At 49.9% G+C, this 14,910-nt stretch overlaps 1 protein-coding gene across 6 annotated transcripts in view; it reads right to left on the reverse strand.

The window, feature by feature from the left end:
• Window positions 1–7,191, reverse strand: part of MGA (MAX dimerization protein MGA) — a 74,327-nt gene extending 67,136 nt beyond the window's left edge. For 5 of the 6 annotated variants that reach the window (XM_068161410.1, XM_068161414.1, XM_068161412.1 and 2 more), the window contains exon 1: window positions 6,884–7,191. The gene's annotated coding sequence lies outside the window, so the exon portion shown is untranslated. The remainder of the gene's footprint in view (window positions 1–6,883) is intronic. The other variant, XM_068161415.1, reaches the window with a different exon arrangement.
• Window positions 7,192–14,910: the final 7,719 nt, after the last annotated feature.

A 14,910-nucleotide genomic window follows, 5' to 3' on the forward strand; every position in this document is an offset into this window, starting at 1 on the left:
CGACTAATGCCAGCTGGGGTTAAACCACAACACCCATACACTAGATACAGTTGGTGTGGTGGAATGGAAACACCTCAAATCCTGGCAACATCAGCTCAGGAAGGGAAAAAATGCTCAGAGGAATGAGAAAGGAAGGAGATAGTTAAAAGGATACTGTGATTTTTTTCCTAAGGGTCATGTTCAGCCATTCTACAACAGCTTGGCATGACAGTTGTCTCTCACAAGTTTCTAAGATACCTTTGCACAAGACAAAAGTCAAGAATTAACAGCCAAATGCTTTCATGTACCAAATGTGAGGTAAGGGGAAGAAAGGAATCAACATTCTAGTTTAGCTATAAACCCTGGGAGAGGTGCGGTGCATGTGTGTGCAGCTTAACAAAGGTCCTGGCTACTGGGGGACTGGGGCAGCGCCAGGGGGTGCTCTGTGTGTATATGCACATCTCTGTCTCACTGAAGGGCCGGGTCATGTGGGACAAAGGGGTGCTGGACATCAGGGGCAGTTCCAGTCAGCCAAGAGACAGTCAGCATGTACCATCACCTGAAGCAGGGCTGTGGCCTCTGAGGCTTCAGTGTCCAGACGCCAACAAGTGGGGAGACTGGAATTCAGCACCAACTGCTAGGCAGACCGAGTGCCTAAGCCAGCTACTTGAGGGAATCCACCTTGTACATACATACATATATATACACACAAACATTTTTATATGTACACACACTCTAGCAGACTACTATCCTGCTCAGATGGCGAAGGGAGCAAGATTAGGCAGTCACTGCTGTCTATTCCTCTGTGTCTGCCTGACCTACATGGCCAGATGCACACTCATGCATGCCATGCTTCTCTGTGCTCTATGCACTCGTGCCTACTGGAAACACATTTTTGCCCTTGCTTCTGCTTACACCTGGAGACACAGAGAGCTGCAGCAGCCTCAAGCTGTTGCATCCAGTACAGTCCTTTTCCCCATAACAAATTCAATCAGAAATAATTACACCAATTAAAAAACGTAAGCCAAGCTGTCCAAGACTCATCAAGAATAGTCATCAGCAATCACGTATTAGGTATAGCAGCCATCAAGTTTCAGGGTGCACCCACAGGATGCACCCACACTATTTTGCACTAAGTGATGGGATTCCAGTGACAACATCAAAATGCAGCTTTTTTTCTTCAGCATGAGAGAGAACCATCTCTATGAGTAAGAGCAGACATGCAGAACTGAACAACAGTTCAGAGCCTGCAAGCCACATGTTCCAGTGGTGATAAAAGAAGCAACACCAGAGGCTGTTGACACTGCCAGGAATTTTGCTACTGTTTTACCTAATGCCAGTAGAAATCTTGGTCTGCAGCACAAACAAAACCTCTTGTTTATCAATAGAACAGCTTCACCTGTGGTAGTCACATACCACAAATTTGCACCAGTTTCAGTAATCCATTTCTGAGCAGCTTATAGCTGACACAAAACAGGAATACTACAGCAAAGAAGTACATCCCATTTAGATCAGCACAAATGCCAGTTTAAGGCCTTGTTTATGCTAAACACCAGTTGGCAGCACAAAAATGAACTGGTTTGCACCAGCTGAACACTGCCATGATCAGATGGAGCTACCTTATACTCACCAGTTATGTGACAGTTGTATCTGAAATGCTGAAGAAATGACCAAGAAGTACCCTCTTCCCCAAAGCTCTGCTTTCAGACCTAACTCCCACTTTGTGTCACCTTGAAGGTCTTTACAAACTGCATTCCAGTACCTACATTCCTTCTTTCAGTGGCACCCACAAGCATAAAGCACCAATTCAAGGGTACAGACCATGAGGTAATACAGAGCCTGTAACTTCAGCACAGGGCAGTTCAGAGATCGCTAGTTGGAGCTGTAGCAAAAAAAAAAGAGCGTCCTTCATTCCTACTTTGAATGTGTCAGTAAAACCAAGATTCTGTAAAAACTCAGTAAGAGACTTAGGAGCTGGAGGGTCACAAGGCCCAGGCTTTGCTAAAGATCCCTATGTGAGAGAGCAATGTATGTTACAAACAGTTAAGCAAAGCTACAGTTGCCAACCTGTGGAAAACACAGGAGCTGTGCTGACTACATTTGCGGTTAGCAATGTCCTGTACAGTTTGAATACAAAGGTCTCCGCTACACAAGTAGGTACTGGACAGGACACTTCTGTCATACAGTGTACTCTGAAAGGCACTACTGCTGAAGCATTACTGGAGCATGAAAGAGGCTTTCAGCTCTCAAATTTACTAACTGAAGTTAGATTCACTGGCTGAAAACAACAGCTATCAAAACCAATTGCTCCAACGCAATACACTGACAGCAGCAGGCAGGTAGTGGAGCCTGGTCTACAAGATTATTACTATGACCAGGCAGCCTGGACATCTACACAAAGTCCCAAGTTTGGGCCATTTAAGCAAAAAGAAGATAAAAAAATCCAAAGAGCTGCAAATCTAGTGATGCTACAGTCTGAAGTGTTGTGCAAGGTGCACACTGGAAGGGTTAAAATACAAAAACATACTCTCCTCAGACAGTGTTTTGCCACTTTGGAGAATGATTAACACAGCAGCACCCCAAAGATTGTATGCTAATTCTGAAACTCTGGGTTGGATTACACTGCCTACAGAAAGGACTTGGGTCCCATTTTCTATACCATAATTGGCCCCACCAGCCTCCAATTGCTTCTCCAGAAGAGTACTTGCCTCCCAGATTTGAATACTTGCTCTACACAGATGTCTTCAACAACTTGCAGCACCTATGACAGCTTCAGACCTCTGTCCTTAGGCAACAGAATCTCACCTCAAATCTACTTTTAAGAAGTGCATGTAATTTTTTTATAGATAGTTAAGGTCTTCCTTTAGCTATAGTGAGGAAGTAAAACCCAGTTTCAAGATTAAAGGTTTAAGTCATGGCAGAATCCAGCTAAATGTGTGAGAGTCAAAGAAAAGGACAGGGGGGAAAGGCAAGAAATAGACTGTTGGCAGGGGAAAAGTGCAAGAAATCTGCTTTTCCAGATACAGGTTTTCTTGCTGATGCAATCATGCCAAAATGCAGGCTCCAGCAATGCAGAGAGTATGCATCCCCACAGCAAGTGTGACACAGCTTCTGCACCACCAGATTTCAGCCCAGAGTATTACTTTACACTAAAACCAAATTAACTATATCATCTTGAAACCAAATTCCCTGAGCTCTCAGAGCCCCGAGTACTGAAGGATCAATAGGTGGCAGTTCAGGAAGTGTTTCACCAACCCTCACCTACAGCCCCACAAAAGCAGCAGTTTCTATTGGAGGAACAGAGCAAACACTTGGGAGGGAGGAGGAGGGAGATACCTGCCTCTCTCCTCTCCAGTACCGATTGTCAGGAGAGCCCAAACTTTCACTCCCCCAAGGCGCTGCTGCTTTAACAGCATTAATCCTGCCGTGGACAGTGCACAATATTCTCCATCTCCCAAGAGTTACCCACACTTTTGGGAAGTACAGGAATCTTGCCAAACACTGAAGACTGCAAAACAGGAAAGCACAACCCATTTATACAAAGTATGAACCACAGTGAAAGGGCAAGAAGAAAAGCCACTGCTTCAATACAAACCAGTGTTCTTTTTAATCTGTATGCATTATTATTTCAGCACTCAAAACAATGTGCTTTACCTCACCTCCCCTATTTTATCAGAAAGTCATCAATACATCCACAACTTGCACATCAAATGGCAGCTGTGCTGTTTCAATATAGTATTATTTCAACTACTGAAAAATCACTAAATAAAAGAATAAAGCAGCTTTTTGTGACAGAAACAAGCCATAATCAGCAGAACTAACACCATTTTGATTAGGCTCAGTCCCTTTATGGCCATCACGAGGAACATTTGTCACATACAGGAATCTTCAGCTGGGGACTTGGTCTAAATCACACGAACAAAATGCGAGCAAAAAAAATCCATTTGCCAAAACAAGTCAGACAAGTGAAAAAAACCCCTTACCTGAGCTCAGGTATATCCTACTCATTCAGCTCTTGTCATATAGCAATATTCATTGCCACAGAGCGACCAATGGCTCGTCAAGTTAAATCTGCCAAGGAACTGCCATTCCCCTTTTAAGTTACAGTATAAAGGAGAGTAACACCAATTAAAGTACCAGACTTGGTGATGAGTTCCAGGTTTATATCCATGCTCATTATTGACTTATTGACTGACTCTGTGGTCAGGCAGACTACACTGTATTAGCAGAAAGCGCTGTACTGCCAGTGTTAGCAAGACAGTACAACTTCATCACCACAAGTATTCACTTAGTAGTAATGAGGTCACAATTTTGTCATTCTCCACACTGGCCCTTCCTGAATACAGTGACTATTGCAATGAATGCAAACATTTATATTTTAGATGTGTTTTATCTGGCTCCCACGTTTGTTTTCTGTCTCTTATGATGTTAGCATCCTTTACAGCCTCTTTCTGGTTTGGGCTGGATTGGGGGGAAAAAGGCAACACCAAAAAAAACCCACCCCAAAACCCCACAACTTTCTTCTGGTTGCTTTCTTATCATGACAAACCTTCATCATTATTCGCAGCCATATTTCTCACTGCTTTCTTCTTTATCCGTTTCAGTAAAAGATGCATCAAGGATTTATGATAAGTAGTAAAACCAACCAGAACCCAATGTTGAAAGCACATTCCATCTGTCTGTGGACAGAGAACTCCACCACCATCATTTGACTCTTTGTTCTAAAGTCACCCAGCATTAAAAGAATCCAAACAACACACCAAAAGACAACCTGACACACACCATGTCCTTCATTGGTGGAAGAACCAGACATCAAGTTAGCCCTGCTAGTGTCACAGCCAATGGCATTGTTAGCTATGTGCATGCCACAGCTAAATTTTAGTAGATTCTCTGCTGGCTATGAAATAGCAAACAAACAAGAGACCCTTCTTAGAAAAAGAGTCACTCCTCCCCACTCCTCTAGGCAGAGATCTATTTGCGTTGCTAAAATAATGTCTTGGGACTCCTGATTCCTTGGGGAATAGTAGTTTTTGAAAAGCCAGAAAACACAACCACATACTTGAACAGTGACCTAGTCAATTTGAGTGTAAATGAAGAAGTGGCATAAGCTTAAAAAAAAAAATCAATTATTTTATTTTTTTTTTTCTGGTAGATGACCAAAAAAATTTATTCACAAGTGGGACTACCACAGGCACAACAGCATCTGTATCAACACTGAGCTAACAGCCAGTGAGGTTAATAGCTGCTGCCAGGCAGAATATGTGTATGACTGAACGCTGCCCATCCCTGCCAGACCTAAGGACTAAGCTTTTTTCCCCACACACACAAACACACACGTGCACACAAATGTGCTCACCCACAGCAACATTTTTCAGACAGAATCCATTACCCATTCTGGTTCTCCATACACTCCAAAGGAACTGAGCCTGAGGGCACTGAAAGGGTGCTGCAGCCACACAGCCAGCTGCTGCGTCGGGCAAAACACGGGAAAAAAGCGGCAAGACCGATTCATCAGCCTGCCCTCTGTTTTACATAGGCTTCTATCTCCAAAGTCTGCAGCAACTTCAAATCTCCAGGGCTTTAGCCAGCTCCATCAGTGTCGTTGCAACCTATGAGTTTGAACACTACGTGTTAAAAGTAAAGCAGCGTAACTGTGTGAGCTTTGACTTCTTAAGAAGACAGGCAAGAAACTCGAAAGACACTACTGGGACACAGTCGTTTAACCAAGCTGACGAAACAACTGCTAGGCCTCATGCCTACCAACTACATGAGCTCACCTTGCTATTAACTCCCTTTCGAATCGCTTATCAAATGGCGTGGCACTAAGGCCACCAACAACCACGGCACCCAACACTAGCACCGTATCGCTCTCCCAGGACAGCGCCGCTCTTTCTTTGTTTACTCGACTGCCCGGCCGGCGGAGCCCGCAATCCCGACACACGAAGCCGCCACGCTGGCGCGTCCTCGGCTCGGTCTCAGTCGGGGGAAGCTGGAAGATACCAGAACGACGGCAGGCGCGCCGCGCCGGGCAGCCGAGCCCCCAGAAACGGGGCGCGGACAGGACACGGCGCCGGGCGCGGGGCTTACAAGGTGGCACTGCCCCCGCCCGCCACCAACGGCCGCCGCACGCGACGTGCCGAAGCGCACGCGCGCCGCCGCGGGCCTGCGGCCGCCCTCGACCCGCTCCGCCGAGTCGCTACGCTCCGCCTACGGCGCGCCGGGCTAAGCAGCCGCCAACCCCCCCCAACCCACTCCGCCCCCTAAGCCACACCGCTGTGGCGCCGAGCGGGCGGAGGGGCGGGCACGTCCCCCTACACCGGGGCAGGTCTCCGGGAAAGGCTCTCCTGCTAGGGCGGGGCGGGGCGAGGTGCAGGCAGCCCAACCCTCTCTCACGGGTGGCGCCGACCACGCCCCCACTGGGGGACGATCCCCGGGAGCTCGATGGCTCTGGGAGGCAGCAGCTGGTCGGGGCCGGGCCTCACCCGACCCTTCCCGGCCGGAGAGCCCGGATGCGGAGCCGCGGGGCTGCTCAGCCGCTCGGCTCCTTAACCCCCCTTTCTCCCGTCAGGTGACCACTAGCCACTGCCCGGCCCCTCCCAGCTTCCAACCCCGCCCATCGGTCCACGACCCTAGGCGAAGCGGCGCGGAGACGAGCGCACAGAGAGGACAACCCACCCGCCGCTCTCCGCCAGAGCGGCCCCACAGCCTCCTCGCTTCAAACGCGGCCCTGCCGGCCAAAGGGGAGGGAGCGCGCACGTGTGATTGGGCCGTTGCGCTCACGTGACGCGCACACCTCACGCCACCTCCTCGAATAAAACTTCAAAATCGGGGCGGGGGGGGACGTGGGGGGTGAAAGGAGAGAGGGACGGCGGGCAGCGCCCGGGGACGGCCGCTCGGCTCCTACCTGCCTCCCGCCGCCGGCTCCACGCGGCGCGGGGCGCCGAGCAACGTCCCGGCCCACGCGCCCCACTCGCGGCTCCCGCGGCCTTCGCCTGCCACGCGCAACCTCCTGCAGTCTTCATTGGCTACAGCAACCCATCACGTGGGCCGCTCCCGCTTGTTGGTTTTCTGTTTTTTTTTCCTGCCCCTTTCCTCTCGCTTTCACCCCAACCACCCCTACCCTGCGGCAGGGCCGCTCCCACAAGGCGGGTACCGAAGCTGCCGTCCGGCAGGCGGGCGGCGCTCGCGGGGGCACAGCCAGCGGCGGCCGCGGTAAAGCTGCCTCGCGACGCCCGCCAGCAGCGCGCCGCTGATTGGCCGGGGCCGCCCGGCGACGCACTTCCGCTCCCCTCCGCCGGGCCACGCCCTTCCTGCCCCTCCCCCGCCCTTGCGCGAGGGAAACACGCTGCTCGCGCGTGGGCCGCCCGGACGCGCGTTCGCCGTTGGCGGCGGGGCGGCAGGGGGAGCGGCTGCCCTTCCCCCGCTCTGGCGGCGAAGGGCGACCCATGACCGGGCGGGTACCACTGCTGCAGGGGGCTCGGCCGCCCGCGGGGCAGTGACGGCGGCGCGGTGCCCGCCAGCGCCTCCCGCGGGCGCTCTGCCGCTGTGACTGTGGCGCTGCCAGCGGCCCCTACACGGCGCAGGGGACCTCTGCCCGCCACCGCCTACTGCGCCTTCAGGCAGGTCTGGCAGCAGCCCGTACCCCGCGGCTTCGCCTGTCCTTCGGTAGGAGAGGGTTATGCGCATCGGGGCGCCGTGTTCCAGTGGTGGTTGAAACTCCAAGGAACGGCTTCCAGTGCAGCGCTGTTCTACGTGTCTCATAAACGTACTTCTTTAACGCTGCCATACGCAAAACCTCCGTACCAAATGAGACTCCGAGAGGGACGAGTGTATTTGCTGAGCGTCCACAGAACCACAACTATAGCAGTGACTTAGGTAGCTACCGGGGTTAGTTATAAGGTAAAGGACTTTAATGAGTAAAGGTTGGGTAGCCTTTAAGAGAGGAACGTACTTGTTAGTATGTCTAAGAACACCCCTGCACAGCTCACACACAAGGTGATGCTTGAGTTGACCATCCAGAAAGTTCATATTGGGCCCAAAGTGAACTAATGGGACAAATAACCAAAGCCCCCTGAGCTGTAGGCAGTGTGTACACATACAGGTAGGTGAGGCTGGTTGAAGTCAGCAGCTGTGGAAACCTAAAGAGCGCAGTGACAGTGAAGAGGGACATCTTGTGCAGCCTGTAAAGATAATTTCTGGTTGCCTTGGGTGTGGGCAGATCCCATGTGATGGAAACCATTTTAAAATGGAAGCAAAATATGACTAAAGAAAGCCCTGTGCCAAAACTTCAGTGATGGAGCTCTTGGCCTCAAGAGGTGTTCGTTGATCTGTGATGGAGGTTTTGGCCTCGAGAGGAGCTCAGTGATGGCAGCAATCAGAATTCCACAGGCATGCTATCATCTTGGAGAATTTAGGAGTCCAGGAGGGTTGCTAAAAGGGAGGGGTCTAATTAGGTGTAGATTTATACTTTAACAAAACTGACCATTTGGAATTAGGTACTGATTTGAGTGGCTGGTTCCCAGATCACTGAGAAGCTCCAAAATACCTTCTCTCACCTATTGGATGAATGTTTTTGAGGCATCCATGTACAATGGTGCAAACATGTTAGCTGGTGCCTAAGCTAAAACCTGGGTGGGCTCGTGCAACCCTGCTGCTGAGGTTTGGAAACGTTTAGGTGTCCCCTGGTGGGTTTAGGTTTTTGGAGTCCCTGAGCAGATCAAGGCATGGCTGAGTTCTAATGGCTACTTTGAAATTCCGGCAGCCATGAGGGATGTGGTGTCCAGTTCCCAGCTACAAGACATGTGCTACTTAATAGGCCAAGGAATGCTGTGCAAATTACATTCACTGTTTGACATCAGATGTAATGATGTTGTGAGCCCAGGAAAGAATGAAGTAATGCAAAAGCAATCAGAGGTGCTGGGGCTCCAGATGAATGAAAGAGAACACATGCAGGGGAAGTAGGTCACTGGTACTTACTTCTCAGGGGAAAAAGACATTTTGCCTGGAGTTACCTTGAAGGAAACCTGATGGCATTTGTAACTTACCGCAGAAAGAAGACAACAATGTGATATGGCTAGGAAAAAAACCCACAAAGTGATTTGGTCTCCAAGTGCAAAATCCATCCCTTATCCAAAGCAGGCAGATCTCAGAAGTGCTCTGCTGAAGACATTCCTGCACTAGTCAGATTTGGAAATGGTCATTCTGAAAATGAGCATGTAATCTTGAAGCAGAGACGTTAACAAATTGCACACTGAAGCTTTAGAGAAAAATCCTTTGCTGCTCATTCCCTCTGCTTTTTCTCACCTACAAAGAATCTCCTGTTTGCTGACTAGCCAGGTTGGCTTTGAAAGCTGAGTATTGGGGAGCTGAGGTTCGTGAGAGATTCAGGGAGATGATGTAAGTGACAGAAAGAATACTTCTCTTCCACTCCTTTCCTTTCTGGATAAAACCTTAAGAAGGGGGAAATGGGGGCAGTGTGGAGCTTGTCCCAGTGGCCTGGGTGCCCAGTGCTCTCCCACATCTGGCTCTCCCACATCTGGCTCTCCCACATCTGGCTCTCCCAAAGGTTCCCACTCACTGTCCTGCTTTTCTCTGCTCACCTTTTCACAGGTCATTCACCACAGGTCTCCTTCCGCTTCACTCTAAAGCAAACCTTTCAGTCAAACTCCTTCAGCTCTCCCATTCTCACCCATCCCCATAAAAGTGACAAAAACGGGCCTGGAGATCCATGAGGAGAGTTCCCACTGAGGACCATATTTGGAAATGAAAGCATGTGCTTTCGAAAAGGGAGCAGAAGCAGGCACATCCTCTCCCAGGAAGAAATGCTACAGGTTTTGAGTGGGCTGAGCTGGTGGGAGGGAGGAAGTGTGATACACGGAGAAAGGGCGGCGCTAAATCTGCTCCGTGCCTGAGGCTGGCGTTTTATTGCCAAACTCATTACCTGCTGTGTTTATTCCTGATGACTGCAGCATCCAAACCCTGATAAACAGATTTTGCTCTTCCATTAATAATATCCATTTATAATTAGTCATAATGTAAAAATAATTGCATTTAAGCAACAATAATTACATTTAACAACAACCCCCACCCTTGTGTTTGAAGCATGTTATTTAAATGCATTAATCAATCATTCAAAGCCTGCAAAATGTCAGGATGCAACTTCCTGGGCACAGAATGGCTCAGGATCATATAAAGAAAATAATGTGTGAATTTTTCATCAAATCAGCATTATGCACACAGCAACCAGAGAAAGATTGCTGAGCTAATTGTGGAGCTGGCATTGACCAGCTTTTAGTCTCGATTTTGCGTCCCAGACAAGGGTTTTTTTTTATCTGGGTACAGGGAGAGGGTTCATGTGTGGTGGCTGCTTTCTAAGAGTTCCCAAATGATGTTTTTTATTGGGCAAAGTTTTAAAAATGATCAGTTGTCTTGGTTACACTTGGAGCTGCTGCTATTGTGCATTATCATCATGATTTAAGCCTGAACCTTCGCTTTGTGCCTGTCACCAGGGCTGCAAAGGCAGGAGTGTAATTGCACAGCAGGAAAGACTCTGCTTTCGGAATCCTGAGGCTAGGAATCAGCTGCAAGGGACTGGAGAAGCAAGGTTCAGAGCAAGGCCTGTCCAGGCTGCAAGAAAAAGCAGTGGGCAAAGTAGAGGGCCTGCCCTTAACTTCACTGTTGGTTTTGTTTCATTGATGTAATAAAGCCCACCAAGAGCTTGCTTGAGGTCTCCAGATTGGGCTCCTCAGTTTAGGAAGGAGGTTGACTTGCTGGAGCGTGTCCAGAGAAGGGCAACAAAGTTGGTGAGGGGTTTGGAACACAGCCCTGTGAGGAGAGGCTGAGGGAGCTGGGGTTGCTTAGCCTGGAGAGGAGGAGACTCAGGGGTGACCTTATTACTCTCTACAACTACTTGAAGGGAGGTTGTAGACAGGCAGAGGTTGGTCTCTTCTCCCAGGCAGCCAGCACCAGAACAAGAGGACACAGTCTCAGGCTGCGCCAGGGGAGGTTTAGGCTGGAGGTCAGGAAGAAGTTCTATACAGAAAGAGTGATTGCCCATTGGAATGTGCTGTGTGGGGAGGTGGTGGAGTCACCATCACTGGAGGTGTTCAGGAGGAGACTTGATGGGGTGCTTGGTGCCATGGTTTAGTTGTTTAGGTGGGTTGGATTGGTTGATAGGTTGGACGCGATGATCTTGAAGGTCTCTTCCAACCTGGTCTGGTTCTATTCTATTCTATTCTATTCTATTCTATTCTATTCTATTCTATTCTATTCTATTCTATTTAAATCTAAACACTGCTTCCCTGATTGGTGGTTGATTGGAATGAAGACACCTCTCTGGACACATGAGAGTCTGTGCTATTGAGTCTGGGATCCTGGTTTCTCTTTTACAGAATCACAAAATGGTGGGGTTTGGAAGGGACCTCTGAGGCCTCGAGCAGCTGAGTCTGAGAGGGATTCCTGCTCAAGTTGGGGAGGTTGGAGCAGATGATCTCTAAGGTTCCTTCCAACCTAAGCCATTCTATTATCTAGTCCAGCCCCCTTGCTAAAGCAGGCTGCACAGTATTGAGTCTAAGAGGGCTTTGAAAGTCTCCGGAGAAAGTGACTCCACAGCCTCTCTGGACAGCCTGTTCTAGTGCTCCATCACCCTCAAAGTAAAGACAGACCTTTCAGTTTGTGCCCATTGACCCTTTTCCTGTCACTTAGGCACTGCTGAAAAGAATCTGGCCCCGTCCTCTTGATACTTGCCCTTTAGATACTGATAAGCATTGGTAAGATCCCCTGCTCTTCTCCAGGCTAAACGGCTCCAGGTCTGTCAGCCATTCCTTGGAAGAAGATTGCAGGATAGTGAAGTCCCCTTCTCCACATTCCCTTGGAGTGACCTACACAGGGCCCCTACACAGGGGCCAGGGACAGCTGTGATCTCTGAGTATCCAAATTGTTGCCTTCCCCAGCCCAAAGAAGGCAGGGCAGAAACAGGACTGCACTTCAGCTCCTCACCCTCTGTGCTTCTGCAGAGAGGAGGTGTGTTGCAGCACCTGAACCATGACTGTCACTCTGTAGTGTGCTCCTGGAACAGTGTGTATTTCAAGCAGAAACCTCCTAGGAGAGAACTCTGGTGACATGCTTGGACTTGACTTTCTTGCTGAGGGCCGGTTCCTAACAGGCACAAATCATTGCTCCCTGAGGGCACAACAAACAACTTTCCCAGTGCTGCCCTTCCCTTCCAACCTTAGAGTTTCTCCCAGCTGCTTTATCCACCAGAGGTTTGACTGTCCTGCTGCAGAGCCTAGTCCTTTTCTGTCCCTTTCCCCTTTTGAAGGGACAGCAGCCTAACAAACATTGGATGGCTGAAACCTGGTCTTGTGCCCTTCACCACTGTAACAGGCAACTCAGAGTGAGGGGTTAAACTTTCCTCCCATCAAAGCTTTGAGGAAAGAGGATGCAGAGGAAAGAGGATGCAGGCAGCTCTGCAAGGTCAGATCATTATCAAAACAGCATAAGTCTGAAACCTGTTAATAAATGGAGGCAAGTTGTGGGGGAGAAACCTTTCCTGAAACACAGTGCGCAGGACCTTGTGCAGGTGCGAGGGAGCTCTTATAAGTAGTTCTCATGCTCTGATATCCTCATTCAAAGCAGCTTTGAGAGCCCCAAATGATATTAAAAACCTGAAGGGCACTGAAAGACAGATGATAGCATTGCCCTGCAGCCTCTCCATCCTGCCTTGCACCGAAGCAGACACAGCTTGTCCCTCCTGCTGTGCCCCAGCAGGGCTTTCATTCACCAGCACACTTGGGGCCAAAGCCTTGGCCCTTTCCCAAAGCAAGAGGCCTCCCCTGCGGGTAACAGGGAGGAAGAAAAGGGGAGAGGAGAAGGGGAAATGGATCACCAATATTGCTGGATGGGTTGGAAGCCATCTTCAGACCTTTTTGAGCTATCTAGGGACTGCCACACATGTGCAAAATTTTTGCCATCCCCAAGGGTGTGTGAATGGCCCACAGCAGGGTGGGGAGCCCAAAGCTTCAGCCATCCCTCTTGTGTGGGGAAGCACCATCTCCCAGCACCCATGTCTCCCAGCCTAGCAGAGCTAAGCAGTAGGATGGACAATTTTGCCACCTGGAGCATTTCACCACCTTAGGCACCTGCATGCTTGGCTGCCACCCACATTCTATCTCAGAAGCTGATGCAAAGGAAAAATAAAGCTCCTGAGGCAGGCAGGTTAGCCATAGACTAGCCCAGACACCTGGCACCAGCCCTCACCATCTCCCCTGAGGCAAGGAAACTTGCTCCAAAGCTCTGGCTGCATCAGAGAGTACTGCAGCCAGAGCATATTCACAGACCAAACCAGCTGATGCTAGTAACCTGCTGCTTCTGCTGCACCCATTTTGGGGCAGGGATGGTTGCTTCAGTCCAGCACCTCTTCAGCTCTGGTAACCAGCAGCCCTTGGGCATCTTGTGAGCAGGGGGTGTATTTCCACAGCACATCCCCCAGAGGGGCTTCAGCCAAAACTCCCCAGTGCCTGATGAGCTGGGGGGCTGTCAGGACATTCACTGTGAAAGTGCCATCCTTGTGCAAAGCAAGGGCTTGCTGAGGTGCCCACTTACAGCCAGTGTCCACACGTGTGTTTCTCTGAAATGCATCCAGAGAGGTTACTAAATGGCACAGACATCAAATACACAAAGTACTTTCTCCACAGATGCTGCCAAGAATAGAATAGAATAGAATAGAATAAACCAGGTTGGAAGAGACCTTCAAGATCATCACATCCAACCTATCATCCAACACCACCCAACCAACTAAACCATGCAACGAAGCACGCTGTCAAGTCTCCTCCTGAACACCTCCAGTGACGGCGACTCCACCACCTCCCTGGGCAGTCCATTCCAATGGGCAATCACTCTCTCTGTGTAAAACTTCCTCCTGACCTCCAGCCTAAACCTCCCCTGGTGCAGACTGAGACTGTGTCCTCTTGTTCTGGGGCTGGCTGCCTGGGAGAAGAGACCAACCTCTGCCTGTCTACAACCTCCCTTCAGGTAGTTGTAGGCAGCAATAAGGTCACCCCTGAGCCTCCTCTTCTCCAGGCTAAGCAGCCCCAGCTCCCTCAGCCTCTCCTCATAGGGCTTGTGTTCCAAACCCCTCACCAACTTTGTTGCCCTTCTCTGGACTCGTTCCAGCAAGTCAACCTCCTTCCTAAACTGAGGGGCCCAGAACTGGACACAGGACTCAAGGTGTGGCCTAACCAGTGCAGTGTACAGGGGCAGAATGACCTCCCTGCTCCTGCTGGCCACACTGTTCCTGATGCAGGCCAGGATGCCATTGGCCCTCCTGGCTGCCTGGGCACACTGCAGGCTCATGTTCAGCCTACCATCAACCAGCACCCCCAGGTCCCTCTCTACCTGGCCACTCTCCAGCCACTCTGACCCCAGCCTGTAGCACTGCATGGGGTTGTTGTGGCCAATGTGCAGAACCTGGCACTTGGATGTGTTCAATCTCATGCCCTTGGCCTCTGCCCATCTGTCCAGCCTGTCGAGGTCTCTCTGCAGAGCCTCTCTACCCTCCAGCAGATCAACTCCTGCCCCCAGCTTGGTGTCGTCCGCAAACTTACTGCTGATGGACTCAATGCCCTCATCCAGATCATCAATAAAGATGTTAAAGAGCACATATAACGGCCATCACAAAGCTGCATAAGCACCCTAGGGAGAACACATGCAACAAACTCTGCAGGGACTATGTGCTCCCACTTGCCAAAGGTGTTTGTGCATCTTTCCCAAGCCTATTTCACTGTTGGCTGCCCAGGGGAACTCACCAACTGTACATCCATAATCTCATCAGGTTTTTCATGCTGAATGTCAACGCAAAAGGAAAATTGCTAGCTTGGGGCCAAATTCTCATTTCAGTTGCTGTAGTTTTGCAGGAGTAAAAGTCTGGCCAAG

Source organism: Melanerpes formicivorus, unplaced genomic scaffold (assembly GCF_026170545.1).
Source record: "Melanerpes formicivorus ecotype bairdi unplaced genomic scaffold, bMelFor1.0.p_v2 SCAF_58, whole genome shotgun sequence".
Classification (NCBI taxonomy): domain Eukaryota; kingdom Metazoa; phylum Chordata; class Aves; order Piciformes; family Picidae; genus Melanerpes; species Melanerpes formicivorus.